Source organism: Pseudophryne corroboree, chromosome 3 (genome assembly GCF_028390025.1).
Source record: "Pseudophryne corroboree isolate aPseCor3 chromosome 3, aPseCor3.hap2, whole genome shotgun sequence".
Taxonomy (NCBI): domain Eukaryota; kingdom Metazoa; phylum Chordata; class Amphibia; order Anura; family Myobatrachidae; genus Pseudophryne; species Pseudophryne corroboree.
This window is the reverse complement of record NC_086446.1, coordinates 70,025,500-70,045,156: the sequence shown is the minus strand read 5'-3', so window position 1 is coordinate 70,045,156 and position 19,657 is coordinate 70,025,500. Positions and strand designations below refer to the sequence as shown.

The following is a 19,657-nucleotide window of genomic DNA, read 5'->3' as shown; positions in this document are numbered from 1 at the left end:
CGGTGTACCAGCTGCCGTCATGAAATTTCTGAGGCGCCATAGGGCTCCGAAATCATGGACTACCCCGAAGGCGTATCTAGAGTCGGTGTAGATGTTGGCTGATTTGCCCTTAGCCAATTTACATGCTCTGGTTAGGGCGACCAGTTCAGCAACCTGGGCTGAGTGAGGTGGGCCTAGCGGTTCCGCTTCTATGGTGCCTTGGTCGTCTACGACTGCGTATGCAGTACACAAGTCTCCCGAGTCTGACTGTCTGTGACAACTACCGTCCATGTAGAAAGTCAGATCTACATCTTCCAGTGGGTTGTCACTGATGTCAGGCCTTGCCGTGAAATTTTGGGTTAAATATTCCATACAATCATGTGTGTCTTCCTTTGTATTAAATCCTCCCTCCCCACCACTCTCATCCTCCACCCTTTGTGCCTGTCCAGGCACACCTGGGAGATATGTTGCAGGATTTAATGCACTGCATCTCTTTATGGTGATGTTTATGGGGGCCATTAGTGCCAATTCCCATCTTGTAAACCGCGCTGATGAGACGTGCCTGGTTTGGGCAGAATTTAGCAAGGCTGACACTGCATGTGGTGTATGAATTGTGAGGTTGTGACCTAGCACTACATCTTCGCTTTTCGTTACTAGCAATGCTATCGCAGCAACGCTTCGCAAGCATGTGGGGAGGGATCGCGCTACCGTGTCTAGCTGAGCGCTGTAGTATGCTACCGGCCTGCTGGCATCACCGTGCTTTTGGGTTAGGACGCCTGCCGCGCAACCAGCACTTTCTGTTCCGTACAGCTCAAAGGGTTTCCCATAGTCTGGCATACCTAATGCTGGTGCCTGCGTTTGGCACTGTTTAAATCTCTCAAATGCCATTTCGGACTCGTCTGTATGCGAAATCCGATCCGATTTGTTTGAGGAGACCATCTCCTGCAAAGGTAACGCTAGAATGGAAAATCCTGGGATCCAGTTACGGCAATACCCACACATTCTTAAAAATGTTCTGATCTGTTGCTGAGTTTGTGGCAGAGTCATGTCTCTAATTGCTTGGATTCTATCAGCGGTCAGGTGTCTCAGTCCTTGTGTTAGGCAGTGTTCCAAATATTTTACTTTAGTTTGGCATAATTGCAACTTGTCTTTGGAAACCTTGTGTCCTGTGTCTGAAAGATGAAACAGGAGCTGTTTCGTATCCTTCAGGGACGCTTCCAGTGAATCTGAACACAGCAGTAAATCATCCACATACTGTATCAGTACTGATCCACTCTCTGGTTGGAAAGACTGTAAACAATCATGCAAAGCCTGGGAAAATATACTTGGACTATCTATGAAACCTTGTGGTAATCGAGTCCATGTGTATTGGACTCCTCTGTATGTAAATGCGAACAAATATTGGCTGTCAGGGTGCAGAGGTACCAAAAAGAAAGCGGAGCAGAGGTCAATAACAGTGAAAAATTTCGCAGTGGGAGGGATTTGCATAAGGATGACAGCTGGATTTGGCACTACGGGGAACTGACTCTCAACTATTTTGTTAATCCCCCTTAGATCCTGCACTAGCCGGTAACCCCTCCCCCCACTCTTTTTAACAGGGAAGATGGGACTATTGGCAGTGCTGGACGTTCTTACCAGAATGCCCTGTTGTAGCAAGCGCTCTATTACGGGATACACTCCTAACTCCACCTCTGGCTTCAGAGGGTACTGTGGGATTTTTGGAGCTATCCTACCATCTTTTACTTGTACAACTACCGGAGCTACGTTTGCCATTAATCCAGTGTCCTGTCCATCTTTAGTCCAAAGTGACTCTGGTATCTGAGATGTCATTTCTTCTACTTGGGATGGAGTCCTATTTGTCATAATGGTATGTGACATTAATTTTGATGGGGAGTCTAACATGTCTCGCACTTCCTGAGCGTGATTCTCAGGTATGTCCAAGAATACACCTTCAGGAGTACAATAAATGACGCACCCCATTTTACACAATAAGTCTCTTCCCAGGAGATTAGTCGGTGCCGATGCAGCCAGCAAAAAGGAATGCTTGGTATGTAAAGGCCCTATTGTAATCTCGGCTGGTTTGCTAACAGGGTAATGCTGGACTACTCCTGTTACTCCCATGGCTGGAATTGTCTTACCAGTGGTTCTCATGCCCACTGTCGAATTTATCACTGATTTGGCCGCCCCCGTATCTACAAGAAAGTTTAAGGTTTTACCAGCTACATCAATTGCAATTTCGGGTTCACTTCCAAGACTTGCAATCAATTTTACTGGCTGCAGATTACAGGTATGGCCACACCCCTATTGGGTATGGTGACCTCCCTGAATCCCGCTGGCAGCAACTATTTGTGAAGGGGTTAACTGGGAACTGTCAGAAGCTTGCCAGCCTCCTTTTGGGGGATATCTTTTTGTTTCCCCTGTATGTGGCTCATAACTCCGTCTCTGTGGACCCTGATCCCAATGTCGTGTGTTGTGTCGTTTTCTAGGGGGTTGATAAGATTTTTGTATATTTCTTGATCTACAGTCTCGTGCAAAGTGTCCCTCTCTGTGACAAACATAACAGGTTACCACATTTGACTTACCCACAGGGTTTGGTGATTTATACAAAGGCTGCCTTGTGGTCAGGGCCTGTATACTTACGGCCATTAATTTATCACCTTGTAGTTCCCTGTGTCTGGTGATATTCCGGTCGTGATCAATAGCAGCCTCTCTCAAAGTAGCCACCGACAGACCTCGCCAACATGGTTGCGTGGTATGTACCCTGGTCTTTAATGCCTCTTTTAAACCATCCATTAGTACAGATACTGCTACTTCTCGATGGTTTATGTTTGTTTTAATGTCCTCTATGCCTGTGTATTTCGCCATCTCTAATAATGCCCTGTGAAAATACTCTGCAGCTGTTTCTGACTCCTTTTGTTTAATGGAGAATATCTTGTTCCATTTAACTACCGCTGGGAAATACTCCTTTAACTGTAAGCTTATTCTTTTTACATTATCTTTGTTGTACACATCTGTAAGAGGTACATCCTGATCTAATCCACAGTCAGCTAAAAATTGAGCTGCGTCGACATTGGAGGGTAAACAAGCCCTCAGCAATATCTGCCAATCTTTGTTATTGGGCTCTAAAGTGTTACCTAGGTCTCTGATGTATTTTTGGCTAGCAACCAGATCTTTCCTAGGGTCAGGGAATTCAGACACTATGGTTCTTAATTCCATTCGGGAAAACGGGCTGTACATGGCAATGTTCCTAATAGGAGTGGCTCCTGAAGTGTCCGTTTTCCCATTTGGTACTGCTATTACCCTAACAGGATTAATTCTAGCAATCTCATTCTGTGTAGATTCTACAGCCTGTGGTGAAATAGTTTCAGCATAGTGTATGGTGCCGTACTTACCCGTTGATACGACCTCACCTATCCCTCCGCTAGGGGCTTTTGTTACTAATCTCGGGGGTGGAGCCGTGCCTACTGTTGTCTCTGCTATGGTGGCTGCTAGAGAGAGCGCTGATATTGTTGCCGATTCGTCCTCTTGATCACACTCCTGGGGAAAGTTCAAAACAGGGTACAACTTGCACGGGTTAATACTTGCATTGGTTAACTTATTAACATTTACACAGTTGCTAAGTGTTTGTTTGTTACACCCTAGTGCGTCATTCTCCGCAACCAATTTCTCTCCTGATATATATGGTGGCGGTGGGGCAGTGGCTATCAGTTTCCTGATAGGGTTAGATCCCGCCGCCTGAGCCAAGCCTCTCTGTATTTCACCCTCCTGTTGCCATAACTGCAAATAATCATAATGTTTGATTCGTTTCTTTGCTGATTTAATGAGACATATCCTCCTTCTTAAATTTTGTAACACTACTGGGCTGAAGCTGCCTACTCTTGGGAATTTCTCCCCGTCATGTACAGTCATTCTCTCCCATTCATCACATAAAACCTCTGTGTGTGAACCGTATTTTTCACACATTACATACCTTGCCGACCCAATTGGTCGGTTCACTGAATCAACCCGAACCGAGGTTGATCGTCCCCTACCTGAACAATTGGCCCCCATAACTTGCAGGCGTTGCACTTAGCGAACCCTTACAAACAAACCAAAATGTTCACGATAGGCCAACGGTGGCGGTTTACCGAGTACCCCACTCACTCGCCCACGCCGACCAATACGACCTACACACTGCCTTAGTGCTGGCGTACTCGACCCAGGGCCCCTGACCTGAACCTCTATTTACTGGAACATGCGAGGGTTATCCGCAGAACACTTACTCTTTCCAGTAACTATTGGTTGTTGGACAATTCCTGAGTGACCAGCGAACTTCCCTTTAGAAAAATAAAAAATTACACAAATCACGTCAGAATGTACAAATAGCGTTTATGACCCTTAATGGTACGCAAATGGTACTGGTCAGGTTTACTAATGCACACAATTACGTGCGGTACAATCGTTCAGTACATAAGCAACTAATCTTATGTACGGAGCGACCAACGGAATCGAAAATTTCGGCTGCGAATTCCTTCAGCAAGAGCTTTATGACCTATATGGGTTCTGCATCAACCCCCGGGGTTGTGCTCTTTTCTCTATTTATAGCGGACTTCCTTGTCTGCTGTACCTGGACCTCCTGGTCTGTTCTGAACCTCCTGGTCTGTGCTACAGTATGACCTCCTGGTCTGCTATGCTCTAATGCTCTGATTTATGTTTAACAAGGGATGCCTCCCTAGCCACCATGTACGTCACTTACACGTATGTACCCTGCGGGAACCCGACTTCCTGTGGTTCAACCTCAAAATTGTATATAACACACTCACTCACCACATGTACACTTTTGTTTCTATTTCTATTTCTGCGCAGAAATTTTTCTTTAGACCAGATGTGTTGTAAATTTGGAGAAGGATCTGTTAATCTAAATTTCGGACACTAAAATAGATTTGCGCTATTTATCGCGTTGCCACCTCTTCGCCTGCTAAAATAACACTTATCGTGTGATTTGAGTTACGTGGGCGTACCCGGACGCTCCGTTGCGTAATTTACGCTGCGTGCGTCGGCCTTTGCGTACGCGAGTCTCAGCCCTTTGTTAGAGACACGTGTACACAAAGCAAATGTCCACCGTAACACAACTAACACGTTTATCAATGTAGATGATCCTCGATCGTCTACCGAGCACCACACCAATCTCTCCTTGTACCTTTAGGTAGAGCTGCGTGTGAGCTTTGCAATTTATCCCTTAATGTATTACTTTTACACTTTAACTATTAAATAGCGACAAATCTCTCTTAGCACGTTTATCAATTATAAAATGGCAAACAGGAGAGTGATATATGAAAATACACGAATGAAAAAGAAATGCAGATATATGCGTTCGTGTGTATGCAAGACAGAAATAAACAGTTTTAAAAGACACTATTGTATTGTTCTTACCTCCGGTTCCGGATTCCCTCAGCACCCTTTACTAAGCGAAGCAGATGTTTATCCAAACAGCACTATGAGGAATATGATCTCCCGCCCTTTGCTGATGGATAATGTCTGCTGAAATTACCTAGCAGAGATATGTGAAGGACTGGACGAGCAGCCAATTGCTAAAGCTAAATATTTATCTTATTTATATCCTTTAAGAGGTCTAAGAACACTATACGCTATTTACGTATGGAGTACCGTACGGGTACGCACGTTGCGTAACAATCGCTTAGCCGTAGTCGAGACGCTCAAGCGCCACGTTCGCTCACGGCCAAGAGAACACAGGCAGGCACGCTATTGGCTGCCGTCTAACGTAATGATTCGCTATAGCGTAGCGGACGCTCGGGACCACGAGGAGATCACCAGCGGCGCAGACGCTCACAATGTTAAACCTTTATATCTAAACCATAAACAATGTAATATGCAGTAAAACCTTAGTGTAGTGATATAGTGTAAATGCAACACAGTGTAACCTTATTAACTTAAAAGCTGTTCGAGCGTCACCGACGCTCTGAGAATACTTAACACTATAAGAAATACACAGATACCGTGCTTAGGGTCTAACGCCTTATATGAATGTTATACTTGCAAAAAGAATAATACAGTACAAGTCATACACTACAATATAACATAGACTAACTAACCAGATAACTACACAGGAAATACAATACAATTACGTTTAAGGGAAAATGAGAGAGAAAGGAGAAGAGAGAGAGAGAGAGAGAGAAATGGCTCACAATAACAATAAAGACAATATGATTGCGGAGAAAACTTACGCACAAGGGGAACGATCGCATGCGCCTCGATATCCAGCTCCCGATTATCAGCAATGAGAACCGTTGAAGAGAGTGAGCTGGATATGATCGGCTTGTCTATTTATGCCCCACACACAATACAATTCAATGGTCTCTACAATCTCATTGTTCATTGGACACAGGAATTCGTCTTCGCATTATAACAAAAGGTCATAGGTTGATTCATACAGGTGGGCTGTGTCTACTTCCAACTGCTCAGGTGGGTGGGAAACTAGGTTTTCCGCCGCATGGATAAGTAAGTGTAAATAATAGTAAATGGACATAAACTTCTTATGTCCATAACTATTCGCACGAGCGATTAATCCGCTCCAAACCAACACCGGAATATTGCTAATTAAATACTCTTCAGATGGATACTAAACACCACTGTATGACCCGTGTCGGACCCTTCGTATCAAACAAAGAGGGATCTCTTTGTCCAGGAACATGCTACATTAACTAAACTTTCAGAATCTATCAAAGGGACCATGATCTACAAAATACATTATATAGTTAAAATATGTAACGATTGAGTCGCCCGCTACGAACACATAAACTCTACCGTAAATACGCATACCGTGCACCTGCGGGTGCACGTAACAGCGGGTATGCGCACGCACGGGAGAGTGTACGCATGCGCAGAGCGGACATGTATGAGGTGCAAATATGGCAGTGTGCATAGTGATATTTTTCTGACTTTGACAATACAGTATATTATATATATATATATATATAGCAGTACGGTAGACCACGGCTGTACCTACCTCTGTGTCGTCAGTGCACTCGTAGTCCATAAGTAATATAATACTATACTATCCATCCATCTACATTGTATACCTGTGGTGGCTTTTAGTTGTGCGCATTAAAATATGGAGAACAAAAAATGTGGAGGTTAAAAAAAATAGGGAAAGATCAAGATCCACTTCCACCTCGTGCTGAAGCTGCTGCCACTAGTTATGGCCGAGACGATGAAATGCCATCAACGTCGTCTGCCAAGGCCGATGCCCAATGTCATAGTACAGAGCATGTAAAATTCAAAACACAAAAGATCAGTAAAATGACCCAATCAAAATTAAAAGCATCTGAGGAGAAGCGTAAACTTGCCAATATGCCATTTACGACACGGAGTGGCAAGGAACGGCTGAGGCCCTGGCCTATGTTCATGGCTAGTGGTTCAGCTTCACATGAGGATGAAAGCACTCATCCTCTTGCTAGAAAAAAGAAAAGACTTAAGCTGGCAAAAGCACAGCAAAGAACTGTGCGTTCTTCGAAATCACAAATCCCCAAGGAGAGTCCAATTGTGTCGGTTGCGATGCCTGACCTTCCCAACACTGGACGGGAAGAGCTTGCGCCTTCCACCATTTGCACGCCCCCTGCAAGTGCTGGAAGGAGCACCCGCAGTCCAGTTCCTGATAGTCAAATTGAAGATGTCAGTGTTGAAGTACACCAGGATGAGGATATGGGTGTTGCTGGCGCTGGGGAGGAAATTGACAAGGAGGATTCTGATGGTGATGTGGTTTGTTTAAGTCAGGCACCCGGGGAGACACCTGTTGTCCGTGGGAGGAATATGGCCATTGACATGCCTAGTCAAAATACCAAAAAAATCAGCTCTTCAGTGTGGAATTATTTCAACAGAAATGCGGACAACTGGTGTCAAGCCGTGTGTTGCCTTTGTCAAGCTGTAATAAGTAGGGGTAAGGACGTTAACCACCTCGGAACATCCTCCCTTATACGTCACCTGCAGCGCATTCATAATAAGTCAGTGACAAGTTCAAAAACTTTAAGCGACAGCGGAAGCAGTCCACTGACCAGTAAATCCCTTTCTCTTGTAACCAAGCTCCCGCAAACCACACCACCAACTCCCTCAGTGTCAATTTCCTCCTTACCCAGGAAAGCCAATAGTACTGCAGGCCATGTCACTGGCAAGTCTGACGAGTCCTCTCCTGCCTGGGATTCCTCCGATGCATCCTTGAGTGTAATGCCTACTGCTGCTGGCGTTGCTGTTGTTGCTGCTGGGAGTCGATCGTCATCCCAGAGGGGAAGTCGGAAGACCACTTTTACTACTTCCAGTAAGCAATTGACTGTCCAACAGTCCTTTGCGAGGAAGATGAAATATCACAGCAGTCATCCTGTTGCAAAGCGGATAACTCAGGCCTTGACAACTATGTTGGTGTTAGACGTGCGTCCAGTATCCACCGTTAGTTCACAGGGAACTAGAGAATTGCTTGAGGTAGTGTGCCCCCGTTACCAAATACCATCTAGGTTCCACTTCTCTAGGCAGGCGATACCGAGAATGTACACGGATGTCAGAAAAAGACTCACCAGTGTCCTAAAAAATGCAGTTGTACCCAATGTCCACTTAACCACGGACATGTGGACAAGTGGAGCAGGACAGACTCAGGACTATATGACTGTGACAGCCCACTGGGTAGATGTATTGCCTCTCGCTGCAAGAACAGCAGCGGCGGCACCAGTAGCAGCATCTCGCAAACGCCAACTCGTTCCTAGGCAGGCTACGCTTTGTATCACCGCTTTCCAGAATACGCACACAGCTGAAAACGTCTTACGGCAACTGAGGAAGATCATCGCAGAATGGCTTAACCCAATTGGACTCTCATGGGGATTTGTGGCATCGGACAACGCCAGCAATATTGTGCGTGCATTACATCTGGGCAAATTCCAGCACGTCCCATGTTTTGCACACACCTTGAATTTGGTGGTGCAGAATTATTTAAAAAACGACAGGGGCGTGCAAGAGATGCTGTCGGTGGCCAGAAGAATTGCGGGCCACTTTCGGCGTACAGACACCGCGTACAGAAGACTGGAGCACCACCAAAAACACCTGAACATGCCCTGCCATCATCTGAAGCAAGAGGTGGTAACGAGGTGGAATTCAACCCTCTATATGCTTCAGAGGATGGAGGAGCAGCAAAAGGCCATTCAAGCCTATACATCTGCCCACGATATAGGCAAAGGAGGTAGAATGCACCTGTCTCAAGCGCAGTGGAGAATGATTTCAACGTTGTGCAAGGTTCTGCAACCTTTTGAACTTGCCACACGTGAAGTCAGTTCAGACACTGCCAGCCTGAGTCAGGTCATTCCCCTCATCAGGCTTTTTCAGAAGAAGCTGGAGGCATTGAAGGAGGAGCTAAAACAGAGCGATTCCGCTAGGCATGTGGGACTTGTGGATGGAGCCCTTCATTCGCTTAACCAGGATTCACGGGTGGTCAATCTGTTGAAATCAGAGCACTACATTTTGGCCACCGTGCTCGATCCTAGATTTAAAACCTACGTTGGATCTCTCTTTCCGGCAGACACAAGTCTGCAGAGGTTCAAAGACCTGCTGGTGAGAAAATTGTCAAGTCAAGCGGAACACGACCCATCAACATCTCCTCCTCCACATTCTCCCGCAACTGGGGGTGCGAGGAAAAGGCTCAGAATTCCGAGCCCACTCACTGGCGGTGATGCAGGGCAGTCTGGAGTGACTGCTGATGCTGACATCTGGTCCGGACTGAAGGACCTGCCAACGATTACTGACATGTTGTCTACTGTCACTGCATATGATTCTCTCACCATTGAAAGAATGGTGGAGGATTATATGAGTGACCGCATCCAAGTAGGCACGTCAGACAATCCGTACGTATACTGGCAGGAAAAAGAGGCAATTTGGAGGCCCTTGCACAAACTGGCTTTATTCTACCTAAGTTGCCCTCCCTCCTGTGTGTACTCCGAAACAGTGTTTAGTGCCGCCACTCACCTTGTCAGCAATCGGCGTACGAGGTTACTTCCAGAAAATGTGGAGAAGATGATGTTCATTAAAATGAATTATAATCAATTCCTCCGTGGAGACATTCACCAGCAGCAATTGCCTCCAGAAAGTACACAGGGACCTGAGATGGTGGATTCCAGTGTGGACGAATTAATAATCTGTGAGTAGGGGGATGTACACAGTGAAAGGGGTGATGAATCGGACGATGATGATGAGGTGGACATCTTGCCTCTGTAGAGCCAGTTTGTGCAAGGAGAGATTAATTGCTTCTTTTTTGGTGGGGGCCCAAACCAACCAGTCATTTCAGTCACAGTCGTGTGGCAGACCCTGTCGCTGAAATGATGGGTTCGTTAAAGTGTGCATGTCCTGTTGTTATGCACACCAGTGCCAGCAGGAATGTACTGGTGTCTGAACGGAGAGGGATGCAAAACAAATGAACTCACAGACAGACTGGGGATTATGACATAACATACACAGAAGGTGAAAGGGTAACAAAATAAACACAAAGTGAACAGAGAAGCCCAACGGCTAAGAAACTGGGTGTCTCCCTAGTATTAGGAATGCTCAGATGGAAAGAAGCGAGATGTTGTGATTTAATACGTAGAGAACCCGAAATGCTGTTGCTAAGGGCAACAGCAAAACCCTAAAGGGTTACCAACGGGTGTGGCAGTAAACTCCTTGGTCTAACATGGAATAATAGACACAAGGAGAGTCTGCACAATCCTTGTCCTCACTTTCAGTGCACCGGTTCAGCTTACTGCCACTAAACTGACACCTGGACACCTTGCACAGTGAGAGAGGATTTTGGCAGGCAAGTCTGAGAATACAGCCGCAAACTTGCTAGGTTCACAGAGTAGCAAAAGAACCCCAGCAGGTTAAACGACTGACTCCAGTCTTACTGCTTTAAACGACTGACTCCAGTCTTACTGCTAGGTCTGGATTGGCAGAGTGTAGTACCAAATCCAAAGGCCTATTTGCAGTAAACAACAAGCAAATACAAAGTTACACAGTACTAGCTAACTTTCAGGAACTGACTAACCAACAAAGATTCAGCAGCATCTGCCTAACCTGAGAGGAGGGTTTATAAAGCAGGTGCTGTCCACGCCCCACTCGGACCTCACAGATTGTGAGCACAAAAACCAGCACCGGATCCCCTGCCGTGCACAGAGCCTGTAACCACTGCATAGCAAAAGACCCGAACCGGAGTATCAGCTGCGCTCAGGTTACTCCGCTAGCACTTGCCTCCCGGTTGCCATGACGACGTGGCAGCACAGGGCAGAAGACCCTAACACCTGTTTATACAACATAAGGGTGGGTGGGAAGGCCCAAGGATAATTCCATCTTGCACCTCTTTTTTCTTTCATTTTTCTTTGCGTCATGTGCTGTTTGGGGAGTATTTTTTTGAAGGGCCATCCTGCGTGACACTGCAGTGCCACTCCTAGATGGGCCAGGTGTTTGTGTCGGCCACTAGGGTCGCTTAGCTTAGTCACACAGCTACCTCATTGCGCCTCTTTTTTTCTTTGCGTCATGTGCTGTTTGGGGAGTATTTTTTTGAAGGGCCATCCTGCGTGACACTGCAGTGACACTCCTAGATGGGCCAGGTGTTTGTGTCGGCCACTAGGGTCGCTTAGCTTAGTCACACAGCTACCTCATTGCGCCTCTTTTTTTCTTTGCGTCATGTGCTGTTTGGGGAGTATTTTTTTGAAGGGCCATCCTGTCTGACACTGCAGTGCCACTCCTAGATGGGCCAGGTGTTTGTGTCGGCCACTTGGGTCGCTGAGCTAAGTCACACAGCTACCTCATTGCGCCTCTTTTTTTCTTTACGTCATGTGCTGTTTGGGGAGTATTTTTTTGAAGGGTCATCCTGCGTGACACTGCAGTGCCACTCCTAGATGGGCCAGGTGTTTGTGTCGGCCACTAGGGTCGCTTAGCTTAGTCACACAGCTACCTCATTGCGCCTCTTTTTTTCTTTGCGTCATGTGCTGTTTGGGGAGTAGTTTTTTGAAGGGCCATCCTGCGTGACACTGCAGTGCCACTCCTAGATGGGCCAGGTGTTTGTGTCGGCCACTAGCGTTGCTTAGCTTACTCACACAGCTACCTCATTGCGCCTCTTTTTTTCTTTGCGTCATATGCTGTTTGGGGAGTATTTTTTTGAAGGGCCATACTGTCTGACACTGCAGTGCCACTCCTAGATGGGCCAGGTGTTTGTGTCAGCCACTTGGGTCGCAGAGCTTAGTCACACAGCTACCTCATTGCGCCTATTTTTTTCTTTGCATCATGTGCTGTTTGGGGAGTATTTTTTTGAAGGGCCATCCTGCGTGACACTGCAGTGCCGCTCCTAGATGGGCCAGGTGTTTGTGTCGGCCACTTGGGTCGCTTATCTTAGTCACACAGCTACCTCGGTGCAAATTTTAGGACTAAAAATAATATTGTGAGGTGTGAGGTGTTCAGAATAGACTGAAAATGAGTGGAAATTATGGTTATTGAGGTTAATAATACTATGGGATCAAAATGACCCCCAAATTCTATGATTTAAGCTGTTTTTTTGTGTTTTTTGAAAAAAACACCCGAATCCAAAACACACCCGAATCCGACAAAAAAAATTCGGTGAGGTTTTGCCAAAACGCGTTCGAACCCAAAACACGGCCGCCGAACCAAACCCAAAACCAATACACAATACCCGAAAAATTTCCGGTGCACATCACTAATATATATATATATATATATATATATATATATATGTATATATATATATATTTTATTATTATTACAGTTTATTTATAAGGCGCCACATGTGTTTCGCAGCGCCGTACAAAGGACAGTACATATATATATATATATATATATATATACATACAAGCAATGTACTTCCAGCACTCAGTTGACTTCCAAAACTCTATACAACATCCGCACCTTAGTAGATCACTCCGTGATGCAGGACAAATAGGTAGCTGTTAGGGAAGCCAATTCCGGGCCATTTTTTCAATTCCGGGTATCGGGAATGAAAAATGGCCAATCTCGGGATTGGTTTTTAAGTGTGTGGCCGCCCACTCGCCCCACCCCGCCTCAGCCACCCGCCCCGCACACATTACTATCCGTATACCGAGGACGGGCAGGTGGGGATCTCTTCCTGCACTCCCTCAGTGCACGGCTGGCGGTGCAGTGTGACCTCATGCTGCGCAGGGGGAGCAGGAAGGAGGAAGCTGGGCAGCGTCTGAGCGTCCTGTGAAGTTTGATTTACTAACAAGGAAAAGCAATATCTAATCACACTGTGGTTTGGGCCGCTGCGACTGCATAACGTAAACAATAACCGCTACAATGTGTATGCATGTTGCGTAAACACGCCTGCACGCTGTGCGCATAATGCTGTGACACGTCTGACTTAATACACCTTATTCCCCAAACAAGAATGGAATGCGACACCAGTAGTTAAATATTATGTTGTGGTCCAACGCATCAACAATATTTACTCAAAAGATACAGATAAAAGATACAACAATATTACAGAGAAGAGCTACAACCAATAGTACATACGTTTGTTCGCGAGTGCTCCTGGACCCAGGACTCAGTCAGTCTTAGCAAGATGACCTTCAGAGAATAGCCTGAGCCTGGTCAGGAAGCCTTTCTTTTATACAATGGGTCCAAATACAATACAATGCGAAATGTAAGCTCTTCTTCCATAGGCCATGGGGCAGGTAATTTACAGTACATCAGTGGTCATAGGTTGGTTAGAATGAGGGGGCGATGCTTGGTCCAGGTGTGTTTGCAGGTCTCTGCCACCGGGTTCCCGCCGAATATCAAGAGTATAGTATTTACAGTATTTATGAATATTAAAATTCTGCGCATATCTATGTGCAGAAACATGCAATTAACTGCATTGAACAACTGGAATGTAGATCTCACAATACTGCACATCTGGATACCAAACACTAAGTTCTAACCTTGCTCTGTCCCCTCACATCCTGTAAAGCTGAATAGCTCTATTGTTCTACCCTTTGAGTAAATGTAACTTGCTGGCAATGTATGTAGAGACTATGTGTAAATTGTGCACTATATGAATTGAATATTGAATATGTCTTTGTAGCTTTTCTGTGCGAATGCATATGCTACCATATATACCCATACCAAGCGCCAATACGCAAGGCTCGGAAACCAATGTATGTAGCGTGCGTGTATGCATACGCACGGTGAGAATGCACACGCACAGAGGCCACTCTGTATGGTGTTTGCACGTGGAGTGTGTGTGTAATATTTTCGACTTCGACAGTCCACCCTTTGACAGTAAACAATAACTGTCATAAATTACTAACAAAAGAAAATATGTCAAAACGCATAATTGGTAACCTAGACACGCGTATATACTTATTTCACAAATCAGCCATTGACTATGGTTGGGGAAGACAGGGAGGAGGATGAGACAACCTCTTTATGCACTCACCGGTCAAGGGACCACTGTTTGGGTGTGGGATGACATTCAACCTATAGAGTACAAAAACAACAAATTCCCAAAGTCAGGCGCTGAATGTGGATTCACACAAAAAATTTACAATATTTGATACATATGTCCATATTATTCTTGAATGACGAAATCTTCTGTTTTTCTCAACAGTGATGTATATCTTGTTCCTCCCAATTGGGTCACCATTCATATATGAGAAAAAAAACAGAAGATACAAAATCATAGTGTAAAATGTTCCATTAAAAATTGTGGATATGCTCATCTGCGTCCGGAATCTACACATTAGTGCGTACCAAACTCACAATCTATGAAGATAAGTTCCACTTATAAAGGTATCTTTATCACATTTACGACACTCCTTAGACTCATCAAATTTGTATTATGCCTTTTTCGCCGCATCAAAATCCGAACAATGTAAATATAAGGCTGATAATTATGAGAACACCCAGGATACAGAGGAGAAACTTCCCCACATTTGCAACCATTCCTTGTGCCCACTTTCCTAACCCAGAGATCCATTTGAGTGGGTTCAACCATGAGGCCCATCCAGTCAATTAATTACTCACAGCCGCTAAAGTGAGATTGTGTCCCCTTCTAAACTCTCATTTCAACTGCAAGATCTCCTCCATCTTTTGATCAATGATCTCCGTTGGGTCCTCAGTACTGTTCGTAATATACGTGCAGCACTTCACACCATATTGAGTTGCTAGGATAACACAATACTCACCTGTTATGGCTGTGATGTAATTTAAGACCATCCGGTGTTGGACCAGTTCCTTTTTGTAGGCCTATAGTTCCCTACCCGTATACCTGAAGGTGTCGTCATACATCTCAGTGATATTATCTATCAAGTTCACTAGCGCATGGATATACCTATAATTTATGATTCCTCTGGCAGTATGGGTGATATCTAATGCAAGAAGAATCTGAATCCCGGTGGATTCATGAATCAAATTGGAGGCTGCGTGCTCTCTCCTGTCTATGAGGTGTCTCTTGAAAATGTGTTTGCGGTGAATGTGAGTATAAGGAGGCAGAGCGCTGTGGTGAATGTCTTTCATTTTGTCATGTGCAATGGTCATGACTTCTGGAGTTCTGGTAGTACTCTGCCTATGTAACTCAACCCTTCAGAGCTCGGAGTAAGCCACTTGTACGCCTTCCTTCCATATATGAAATAAGCATCATCGGGGAGAACATAGGGGACAAAATGCATCAGTATCATATCACAGATAATCCTTACAAAGAAACCTGTCCAAAGTTTTTCCATCTGTTTGACACAAGTATCTGGCTGGATGATGTGCGTACAATATCCCTGTGACACTTTTCCAGACCACATGGTTTTAATTCCACGTGTATACTTGCATTGGAAATACCTCCCACTTGCGGCTATCCCACGTATTAGTTCATAGAGAAAAGGTCATTGTCTGATTGTTCCAAGTCACTTCCCAATTTCCTGGTTTCCGGAAATTGGTTACGTTGAAACACAGTAGTGATCTATCTACGTGGTACTGGTGGAGCTTTAGGCTAGGGGGCCTAGATATATTGTATTTTCTGTCCACCGGTGTCCCCCCATGCAATTCAAGTACCTCATAAACTGTTAATGGGTATGGCACTAATCCTGATTTACTCTGTACTTGTGAGCAGACCCAGCATTCTGTTTGGTTTAAGACCAAATTTCAAAGGGTGATAGGTTAAGCGGTGACCTGGGAGTGGTTCTGATGCTGTACAATACTAGTGGCAGTGCCTCCGGCCACAACAGTCCAGTTTCAGCCATTACTTTGTTCAGCTTGTTCTCAATAGTGCTATTCATTCTCTCCACATTTGCACTGGCCTGTGGCCGGTAGGGAGTATGTAGCTTACTATTAATACCCATAAGTTTGCACATGACCTGAAAGACCTCCCCTTTAAAATGGGTACCCCTATCACTCTCAATAATCTGAGGGATATAATACCTACACATAATTTCCTGCACAATTATATTTGCTGTAAACACAGCAGTATTTGTGGTGGCAGGGAATGACTCTACTCAGTTTGAGAAGACATCAGTGCTTACTAGTACATATTTCAAATTCCTACAGGGTGGTAGCTGTATAAAGTTGATTTGTATTACCTGGAAAAGTCCGTCTGTAGGAGGGATATGGGATGGCTCCATCGGTATTGTCTTACCAGTATTCTTCCTCAAGCAAGTAAGACATGTCATTGCTTTCTTGCTTGCCTGAGAAGAGAACCCTGGTGCACTCCAGTAAACTCTTAGCAATTTGCACATACCATCCTTGCCCAGATGAGTCAGACCATGTGCTGCCTCAGCTAGGCTTGGGAGATACGCTCTGGGAGCCACTGGCTCACCTTGTCCATCTCTCCAGAGTCCTGAGGACTCCTGACCATATCCCTTCGCCTTCCAGACTGCCTTCTCCTGTAGGGAACACAAATCTTGCATTTCAATTGACTGTTGTGTATTTACTGTGTTACTGTGTTGAATGTCATCAGTTGTGTGGTGGTGCTTGCTGCTGATTTAGCAGCTTCGTCCGCCCGGCTGTTACCAAGTGAAATTGGGTCTTGGTTGTAGGTGTGTGTTTTACACTTGATAACAGCCACTCTGTCAGGTTCCTGTATGGCCATCAGCAGTCTTTTAATGTGTGACGCATGCGCCACAGGTGTGCCAGCTGCCATCATGAAATTTCTGAGCCGCCACAGGGCCCCAAAATGATGCACTACTCCAAAAGCATAACTAGAGTTCTAGTATATATTAGCTGTCTTACCTTTTGCCAACTCACATGCTCTGGTCAGTGCTACCAGCCCAGCGACTTGTGCTGAGTGAGGTGGACCAAGGGGTCCAGCTTCTATGATATATTTGTCATCTACAACTGCATATCCAGTGCACAGGTCTCCTGAGTCCATCTGTCTTTGACAACTACCATCCATGTAGAAGGTAAAGTCTACGTCTTCTAGTGGGTTGTCACTGATGTCAGGTCTCACAGTGAAGGTTTGGTTCAAGTATTCCATACAATCATGCGTATCAGTGTCTGTACTAAGTCCTCCTTCACCATTATTCTCATCCTCCACCCTTTGTGCATGACAAGGCACACTTGGAAAATAAGTTGCAGGATTTAGTGTGCTACACCTTTTTATGGTGATGTGTACAGGGGCCATCAGTGATAGTTCCCATTTTGTAAACCGAGCGGATGAGACATGTCTGGTTTGGGCGGAGTTTAGCAAGGCTGATACTGCGTGAGGTGTATGGATTGTCAGGTCATGTCCTAGCACTACGTCTCCACTCTTACTTACCAACAAAGCTATGGCGGCAACACTTCATAGGCAAGTGGGGAGAGACCATGCTACAGTGTCCAGCTGTGCACTGTAGTAGGCTACCAGCCTGCTGGCATCACCATGTTTCTGTGTTAGGACCCCTGCTAATAATCTGGCATCCCCAATGCTGGTGCTTGAGACAAGCACTCTTTTAGTCTCTCAAATGCCAGTTCGGACTCCTCAGTATGAGAGACCCGTTCTGGTTTGCTTGAAGAGACCATTTCTTGCAGTTGCAGTGCCAGAATAGAGAACCCTGGAATCCAATTCCAACAATACCCACACATTCCTAGAAATGTGCGAATTTGTTGCTGAGTTTGCAGTAGAGTCACGTCACGGAAGGCCTGTATCCTGTCTTTGGTCAGGTGTCTTAGTCCTTGTGTCAAGCAGTGTCCCAAGTATTTAACCCTTGTCCGGCACAACTGTATTTATCCTTAGAAACCTTGTGTCCTGCCTGGGAGAGGTGAAACAGAAGTTGTTTGGTGTCTGCCAAGGACGACTCAAATGAATCAGAGCATAACAAGTCATCAACATATTGTATCAGCACTGACCCATTCTCAGGTTGAAAGGATTGCAAACAGTCTTGTAGGGCCTGGGAGAAAATACTTGGGCTGTCAATGAAACCTTGGAGGATACGGGTCCAGGTGTACTGTACTCCCCTGTGGGTAAAAGCAAAAAGGTACTGACTGTCAGGGTGAAAAGGAACAGAAAAGAAAGCAGAGCAGGGGTCAATCACAGTGAAGTACTTAGAGGTGGAGGGAATCTGCATGAGGATGACAGCTGGATTGGGCACTACGGGGAATTGGCTGTTGACTATTTTATTTATTCCCCTTAAATCCTGCACTAGCCTGTAACTCCTCCCCGACTCTTTTTCACAGGGAAGATGGGACTATTGGCTGTGCTGCTGTAGCAGCCGTTCTTTGACAGGGTATACTCCTAATTCCAACTCTGGTTTCAGAGGGTACTGGGGGATTTTTGGAGCTATCCTGCCATCTTTAATTTGCACTACTACTGGGGCTACATTTGCCATCAATCCAGTGTCCTGTCCATCTTTGGTCCAAAGGCAACCCGGTATTTGTGAGATCATTTCCTTTACCTGTTTATGGACATGTATCTAGAATGGCAGACTGCAACACTATCCTTTGAGGGGTGTCTAACATATTTTGTACTTCCTGCGCATGGTTCTCAGGGATATCTAAAAACACACCCTCAGGGGTACAATATATGACACACCGTATTTTACATAATAAATCTCTGCCAAGTAGATTAGTCGGAGCCGATGCAGCCAACAAGAAAGAATGTTTGGTATGCAAGGGCCTTATCTTAACCTCTGCAGGGTTAGTCAAAGGATACTGCTGCACTTTTCCCATTACTCCCATTGCCGATATCGTTTTGCCCATGGTCATTATACCTATTTAAGAGTTTAATACAGATCTGGCCACCCCTGTATCTACAAGGAAAGGTTGTGGTGTGCCAGCTACATTGACCATGACCTCAGGTTCATCTCCAAGGCCAGCAGTCAGTTTCACTGGCTGCAGAATACAGGTGTGACCTGACCTCTATTTTAGATTTGGGCTTTCCAGCAGAGCATTGGCAGCTACTATGTGTGAGGGAGATATGTGTGAGGTTTCGGAGGTTTGCCAGTCCTTCCTTGGTGGGTACCTCCTTGTTTCCCCCCTGTGTGGTTCGTAATTCCTTCTATATGTTCCCTGATCCCGCCTATGTGTCTGATAATGTGGCTCATGTTCTTGTCTAGGGGGTCTATACTTACTATGTGTCCCTGTGTTCCTACAATCTCTAGCAAAATGTCCCTCCATCTGTCAAATGTAACGTTTTATTGACCTTCTCCAGTTCTCTTCAAAGGTCTAGGGTTTCGGTTGGTTGGTCATCCCTCCAAGTGCCTGTATA

The 19,657-nt window shown here is 45.4% G+C and overlaps 1 long non-coding RNA gene across 1 annotated transcript in view; it reads right to left on the bottom strand.

Moving 5' to 3' along the window:
- Window positions 1–13,589, bottom strand: part of LOC135054771 (uncharacterized) — a 65,992-nt gene extending 52,403 nt beyond the window's left edge. The window contains exon 1 of the long non-coding RNA XR_010243568.1: window positions 13,525–13,589. This is a non-coding gene — a long non-coding RNA (uncharacterized LOC135054771). The remainder of the gene's footprint in view (window positions 1–13,524) is intronic.
- Between the last annotated feature and the right edge of the window lie 6,068 nt (window positions 13,590–19,657).